Genomic DNA, 8,074 nt, shown 5'->3' with positions numbered 1-8,074 from the left:
AAATCTTGTAAGATATATAAAGTACATTAAGCTTATTTCCGAATGCTTTCTCCAGCACAGTTGTGCCCACAGGTTTTATCATGGGTCTTCAGACAGCATGGAGGCACAATTCTGACCTTTTCTGAGGGCTCAGAGACAACCCACCTGCTGAAGAGCCTGCCATTTTAGTTTTTTTTCTCGATAGCTTCTGGCAGGGTGGACAGGCCTCTGTGATGGAGTGCTTTAAGGGATTGTTGAATCCAAAGCAAAAACTAAATTATAAACTTCTGGTACAGCAGGCCTTTAATTTGGCTGGAGCTTGTGCTGAATTTTTTTTGAGTGGCTTCTGGGGCTGAGTCACCTTATTCTGGGCTTCCCTTTCTCCCTGAGGCACTGCTGCAGGCCATGTTCGTGCTTGACCCTGGCAAGGCAGCGAAAGAAGCTTAAAGGGAAACCTGCTCCTCTTGTAACTTTTCCAAGGTATAGCACATGGGGTAGTGAGTGCTGCTGGTTTTGTGGGCCAAGAGCACAGAATCAGCTTCTTTTTTTATGGTGTGTTTTTTATTTTGTAAGTAGTAAATAAAAAGCAAAGATGACTATCATATTGTGTGATCTGTGTGGCAGACCTCTCAAATACAGCAAAAAGCCTATAATAATATTGTTGTGACTGAGGTGTGCCACACAGTGTATGTGTCGTGCAGTTGAAAAGCCAGGCTGTGACAACCTTTCACTTCACTGAGAGTCAGGTCCAGATGTGTAGGTGATGACAATGCTAACACATAGGAGTGGAAAGATGGGGGATATGAATAAATGTAACTATAATTTCTTGCTCATATAGAAGATTCTATGCTGTTGGGGCTTTGTTCTAACTGAACCTTATTTCTTACATAATACAAACCTTTGTACTTTGAAGTCTGTACATGTCATGTCCACTGAAGAATGAATAAGAAGCTCATTCAGATTTGCACAAATGTTGCACTTGGTAGACAGAAAAATGTCTTTACAAAATTTATCCTTCCCTGCTCATTCTGTTGTTCCCACTTTCTGTTTGTTTTTCTGAGTAAAAATTTAACTTCCTCTTTACTACAATAACCTGCATAATAAGCTCTGTGGTCCACTGATCAGCAACATGTCTCTTCCCTGCTTTAAAAAGGGAATCTCTCTCTCTCTAAAATGACAACACATTTCAGCTGTAGAGCTAGACGCTGAATGGCCTAAATAAACAGGATAAATGGTATTTCAGCTCATTTGTCTTATGGTAGCAAAAATAAAGGTTTACATTAGGAACATACACTTAAAGGAGCCAGCTTTCCTTTGCTTCACCGCCTTTTTGAGATGATCCAAAATAGCAAGAGTCTCATCACCGTAAAACCTGAACGTCTTTCAGTAATGCATTAAGCAATATGACTGTCTGTCACATGTTGGTTGTTCTCTCATTCTTTCCCCATGGGGAAAAGTATGTTCAGTGGAGTTGTTTTTGTTCAGTGTTTTTCACTGTGTATGCTGCTATGATACATTTTTGTTGGAGAAGCCAAGGTCAAAGGAATGTACCTTGAACTCAGACCATAAGGCAGTAAGGTTTATGATGGTCCATTGCTCCTGGGAAAATAATTTCACATGCTTGGACCAGCCTCTGAGAAAGTTCTGTTTCCTGTACAGATGAGCTTTAACCTTGTTGTAGAGAGCTCCATTGTGCCTGAGGAATGAAGTTTTCAACATTGTCTTCATTCTGGAGCTTTAGGAGATCTTTTAGATGTCATGGAGTGTCTGACATCCAGAATCTGTGGGAAACCAGTGTAGAGAGTGGAGGACAGGTTTGATGTGTTCACGGTAGCTTGTGTTACTGAGCAGAAGCCAATCCCTTTCCTCCCACTCCCTCTGGGATGATACAAACACCACGTGTTATAAATGGGGATATGGGAGTTAATCAGTTATAAAGGTCTAGTCCTTGGATATATGCTCTCAGGGGGATCCATAAACTCCCTTGGAGTCTGGCTGTTATTGAAGCCACAGTTTTGTAATGAATCAAAGCACTGTTCAATGCTATCAGTATCTCTTACTCATTAAATCAATCAACTGCACATCCTTAAAAGTTCAATGGCCTTTCCATGGTTAGAGGACATTATTTAAACTTTTGTTCAATGCTTGTCATGTTCAGTCTTGCCACCAGAAAGTCTGGAGGGCTCCTGGCATAGTCCCTTGATCGTTTCTTACAAGAAGCTTGAAGTTAGCTCACAAGTGATCATTTTGCTTCTTTAGGCCTGAATCTTCTTGTCTTAAGAATGATGGTTGTGAGGGACACCCTTTGTCATCAGGCTTCAGATACTTTGGTGAATTGGGTCAGCAGTGGACAAGAAGGGCTTGGTGCATGTAGGAGGGTTGGAGGTGTAAAACTACCCTTTACACTCTCTTGATCCTGATGCCACCCTGTGGTAGACCAGTCCTCGGGCTGTTTTAACTTTGACTAATCAGCACCCTCCCTGTTGAATATACTTGTTCGAAAGCTGCATAATCTTCCCAGTGCCTCAATTGGCTGCGGCCTTTCTCCTAGGCAGTCCCATGCACATGCAGACCTGGATAGGCTTGTCAGGTGGTTTATTACTGATCTTCTAGATCCTGGTTAATTTGCATAGGAAACAACTTTTAGACTGGCAATTTCTTTACATGAGTTTAGCACCCTGTAAAATTAAGGTATTGATTTTTGCCCACTTTTTTTCATCATGCCAAAAATTTCTAGAGTTGGTCACAAAGGGTGAAGAAAATTTGTTTTTGAAATCTTGAAAAAATTTAAGCAGCTCTATAGTTGATCGGAAAATGAGGGGAAAATATGTTGAAATGCTACTAACTTTTTTTCATTTTGCATTTCCATCTATGTCACAATTCAAAATATTTCAACAAGTTCTACGAGTTTTTTTTTCTATGGAATATAAGCATACATTGGTTTGTACTGCCTTTTTTGCTGTGGAATTCCTGTGATATTTTTAACTTTCTCCTTTTGGAAGTGGCTTCAGAAATATGATGAAATTCTGGAGTTAAACTTAGTATGTAGGCTTGGCAAAATTCAATTTATTAAAAATAATTTCAGTGGATATCAGTGCTTATTTTTAAGCATTTTTATCAATTTAAATGTTCACAGTTGTGGGAAATTATGGAGGGTCAAATAATTAATGACAATAGACGTCAAGATTCAAAAAGTTAAAACTTTAAAACACAAATTGTCACCATTACATGTCAAAATATACAAGGGAATATTCTTAAATCAAACTCTAAGTTCTGAAGCAGCATTTTTCTTGCTCGGCTATTTATAAATTTTGATTATTATCAATCAAAATATTTTTTGTCGATTTGTGTGTATATGGCAAAAATCAAGGTTTATTGACATTTATTGATTAAAACAGAATCCTTCCAAGCCTATTAATATGTTCCTACAAAACTTCTCCACTTCTAAAATTTGGGAATAATTTCAATAGAGATGTTAAATTAAAGATGAACTATTCCTACTGAACTGGTAAATCAACCAAATTTAGGATGAGATACACCAGCATTATTAATATAAAAGAGAAATTGCAGGTTTTAAACCCTTTCTAAAGTCTTTACATGTAGAAATAGATGTGGGGGGAGAGTTAAATTATTATGGTTAAATCTCAGCTAATCATCTGAGGGTAGAATGACAAAAGGAAAGTATTCAGAGTAGCAGCTGTGTTAGTCTGTATCGGCAAAAAGGAAAGGAGGACTTGTGGCACCTTAGAGACTAACAAATTTATTAGAGCATAAGCTTTCATGAGCTACAGTTCACTTCATCGGATGCATTTTCCACTGAATGCATCTGATGAAGTGGGCTGTAGCGCACGAAAGCTTATGCTCAAATAAATTTGTTAGTCTCTAAGGTGCCACAAGTACTCCTTTTCTTAAAGGGAAAGTAGTTTACTCTTCTTGTTGGGGGAGCTTATTTTGAAGCAGAATTCATTTTTTTTTTCTTCTTCCTCAGGAATTTTTGGTAACAGTCTTAACTTATATTTCCGGCATCTTGTTTCCTGGCATTACGTTAATCTGGTTTTGCTTGAAAACCACAGAAAGATGATCTTTGCACAGTATAGTGAAAGCAATACATACAAAAATCTACATCAGAGATTCAATTAGCTAATCTGCACATCTGTCTTTAGAGAGGAAAATAATTTAACTAGCTAGAATATTGTTTCTGGAAGTATGCTAGGGTCTGAAGGAAAAAAAAACTTTGCCCATGCAGATAGCAACATTGATTCTTTGTTAATCATAAAACTGATGGCAATTTACACTTAATATTTATTTAAGCCTGCAATGGAAACACATGGGACTGTTTGAAGGCAGGTTAACTAAATGGAAGGGCTTTTTGTTCTTCACAGGGTAATCAACATTTGGAATTCTCTGCCTTAGAAGGGAAATCCAGATCCCTAGAATTCCATGGGAAAAATGGACAATTACCTGGACATCCATAACATCTCAGGTCGAAATGGAATAAGATTCCTAATTGTGGAATTTTGTTTGTGTGCACATAGACAGGATTAAATTGATCACTGAATTTGGGATGATGGGGAGGGAATTCTCTCAAAGGCATATTAGCAAGGATGTTGCTTGTTAATTTTTACATATCTTTGGTTACATGGGATAATCCCACCTACTGATAAATATTCAGTGCTCCAATTTTCTGTGACTGCTGGAAAGTGGGCATAGTTGACTTCAGACCTTCCCTCTTTGTTTCTATTACATGTAGCACATTAGCATTTTTTCTGATGCATATAAGAAAATTATCTATTAGGTAATTCAAATTGGGCATCCAAAGTTACTGGGACACTTCTAGGAATTTAGGCCTTGGGCACCAGAACTATACAGAACTGGTATTAACTGTCCCTGCTTTTGTTTTGTCCTTGTGCACTTGGTGAGGAGTGTGGGAAGAATATACCTTTTATGGGCTTCACCATGTATCCTGCATTCCAGGCTTTCTCCTTTCTTACCATCCTGTTTGTTCTGAGATCTGTTTGATTGGATATTTTTAACATCACTTCAGTTCTCTAAATTGTGTTCTCCATCCTGCTGCCTGAATGTGGTTGGCTCTATTTACCGGATTTTTCATTCATACTTTTTTTCCCCATTCTCCTTCCCACACACTCTGGCTTAGTGTCAATTAACATCCTGTCAATGGCTATGGTGTGGCCTGTTGCCTGAACATATTTTGTAAGATAACACTTTTAATGTAGGGATTGTATTGATTTGATTACATTAATTCGCCCAGGCCTAAATGGTACATATAAGGCACAGCCTGGCACTAGGGGTGGTGTGGACCAAGCTGTGCTGCCCCAGGGGGAGCTCCTCAGTGCAGGATGAATGCACCATTGATTTACTCCATCACAAGAGGCAGCACGTTTCCCCTTACTCTGCAGGCCATGCAGAAAGAGGTTGAAGATCTGACTCCACCTACCTCCCACCCTTTCAGTGTAATGTAGGTCCCAGAGCACAGGTATTGTAATTCTGACAGGGCTCTGTGCAGGGTACACAAAAGAGGAGACACATTGCACAGTCCCCATTCCTGCACACCAGGGTAAGTGCCTGTCAGATTTTGTCCCACAGGAACCACATTAGATACATATTATACATACAGTGATAAATCAACACAATGCCAGTAACACACACCCCTCCCTCCCCCCCAGGCTTTTCCTCTTCTTTCCACACTCTTTATTCATCTGCTGCCAACATATACATTGATATGCATGAGATATGTCAAAAATGACAAAGATGGAAAAAAAATTGCACAACCCAAAAAATCTGTGGAAAAAAGTGACAAACTAAACTATATTTTTAGAGCAAATACCATTTAAAATTAAAAACAGTAAATTATTTGGGTGGTACAATGCCACCATCTAGTGATGATTTTAACTATGCAGCAGATGAACTATGGCTCTTAAAAATTTAGAAGTGATAGTCTCTGTTTAGTTCTGGTTAAAAGCAGGTTCCATTACCTGTAATGCAAACCCCAAAAGTTCAAAAACCATGAGTCAGACATGTATGTGAATAAATCACAAAATTTTAAAAAACAGTCTCATTCTGGCTTAATCTTTTGAGCATTTCTCTAATTTTTGATCTTTGGCTGCTCATCTCCAATGTATGTGCGAGAATTAGTATTGCCTAGAAAATCACCACTACAAAGTGCATTGCTGCAGTCTCCCCAACCAAACTGCACACCTATTCATTCTAAATGGTAAACCAGCCCACAAAACAAAGTGCAGAATGAAACAAGCCAAGCAGGAACTTTGGTCTCTCCTCAGAGACAGCAAAGTCCACAATGAGTAACTCAACTTTGATGAACTGACAATAGCCATGAAAACCCTGAAATGTGGGAAAGCAACTGGCCTCAATGGTATAGCTAATAAATTATTACTACATTTTGGGACAAAAGCACAGAAGTGGCTGCTTGACTTCTTCAATTTTTGTATGGACACAATGCAAATATCCAGGCTGTGGAGACGTCCCAAAGTGGTTACACTACTCAAATCACATAAAGACCTTACCTCGGCAAAGAGTTACCATCCAATATCCTTACTCTGCTCAACCTATAAGCTATAAGAGCAGATGATAATGGACAGAATAGCACCAATAGTGGAAAGGCAGCTGACTGATGATCAACGTGGTTTCTACCCAGGACATTCATGTTGTGGCAAAGTTGCAAACATAACTCAAATATGTCAATATTGAGTTAAATACTGAAACTTGCAACATTATAAGGTCTGTGTTTGTTGATCTGTCGGCTGCTTACGATACTGTGAACCATCATGCATTTCTATTGAAATTGGCAATAATCTTGAGAAATGGCGAGATGGCCCAGGTCATCTCCTTGCTTGAGAATCAACATTTCTTTGTCAAGATAGACAGTCAAGAAAGCTGATGATGTACTCAGTGGGATGGATTGCCCCAAGATTCAATGCTGCTATCCTTGTTATTTAATGGCTACACAAATGATCAACCAGAATTTCCCATCATGCAAAGATTAATTTATTCAGATGATATTTGTATTTGTACCCAATCAGAAAGATTTGAGAATACTGAACATGTTTTAACTGGCTCCCTGAACATACTTGGAAAATACTACTGTGCATGGTTCCTGAAAGCCAACCCTGGCAAAGCACAAGTTTGTACCTTCCAATTGAAACACCATCAGGCCAAGTGAAAACCAGATATTGTGGGATGGTACAATCCTTGAGCACTATGAACATCTGGTCTACCTTGGGGTCACAGTAGAGTGAACACTAACATTCAAAGAACATGTTAAGAAGTTGAAAAAGAATGTGAACTCCAGAAATGAGCCAAAACAGAATGGGGAGCTGACCCCAAAATACTCTGAGCAACCAGTCTCACCTTGTGTTACTCAGCTACAGAGTGCCGTGCCCCATTATGGTGATGCTCAAGCTACACACACAAAATTGATAGTAAACTCATTCAACCCTGTAAAGTCATCACAGTGGCTTTGAATCTGACTCCCACACTGTCACTGTACTGCCTTGTTGAGGATTGGATCACGTCTCAGTGAGGTGGGATACTCCCTCTCCCTCCTCCCCTGTCCAAAAACTTCTCTGGCTCCTCAGGGGTGGAAAAAGAGAGAGCAGGAGAGTTCTGTTTGCCTGCAGCAGCTCTGTTTGTCACTTCTTCCCAGAGAGGTTGTTGTATCAACCAGGCAAGGTACTAACAAGCTTCAACAGGACTTTATTTTCAAAGTGGAAACCTCTTTACCAAGCTGCTGCTGCACCCTCTGTAGCTTTCTCCCAGCCTCTCAACTCCTCCCCCCTCCTTCCTGTTTCCTGTCCTTTCAGACTCCCAACAGCCAGTGCTCCCAATTCTAATAACTACAAGCAACATCTAACACCAAAAGTAGGGAAAGGAAACCAATCTGAGAAGATTTTAACCTCGGCAGTCAGAAAATCACATGAAGGCTGGAACTTCTGGCATCACTCCAGCAGGAGCCAAAATAATAACATGTTGAGCATTGCAAGCTGTATATTTAGCTTTCTCTAACTTTGGCATGAAAATTATTAATCTTACTCTGAAGACTAAGTTTAAAGTTTCTGTA

This window comes from Dermochelys coriacea, chromosome 1 (genome assembly GCF_009764565.3).
Source record: "Dermochelys coriacea isolate rDerCor1 chromosome 1, rDerCor1.pri.v4, whole genome shotgun sequence".
Classification (NCBI taxonomy): domain Eukaryota; kingdom Metazoa; phylum Chordata; order Testudines; family Dermochelyidae; genus Dermochelys; species Dermochelys coriacea.
Note: the sequence above shows the minus strand (reverse complement) of the source record.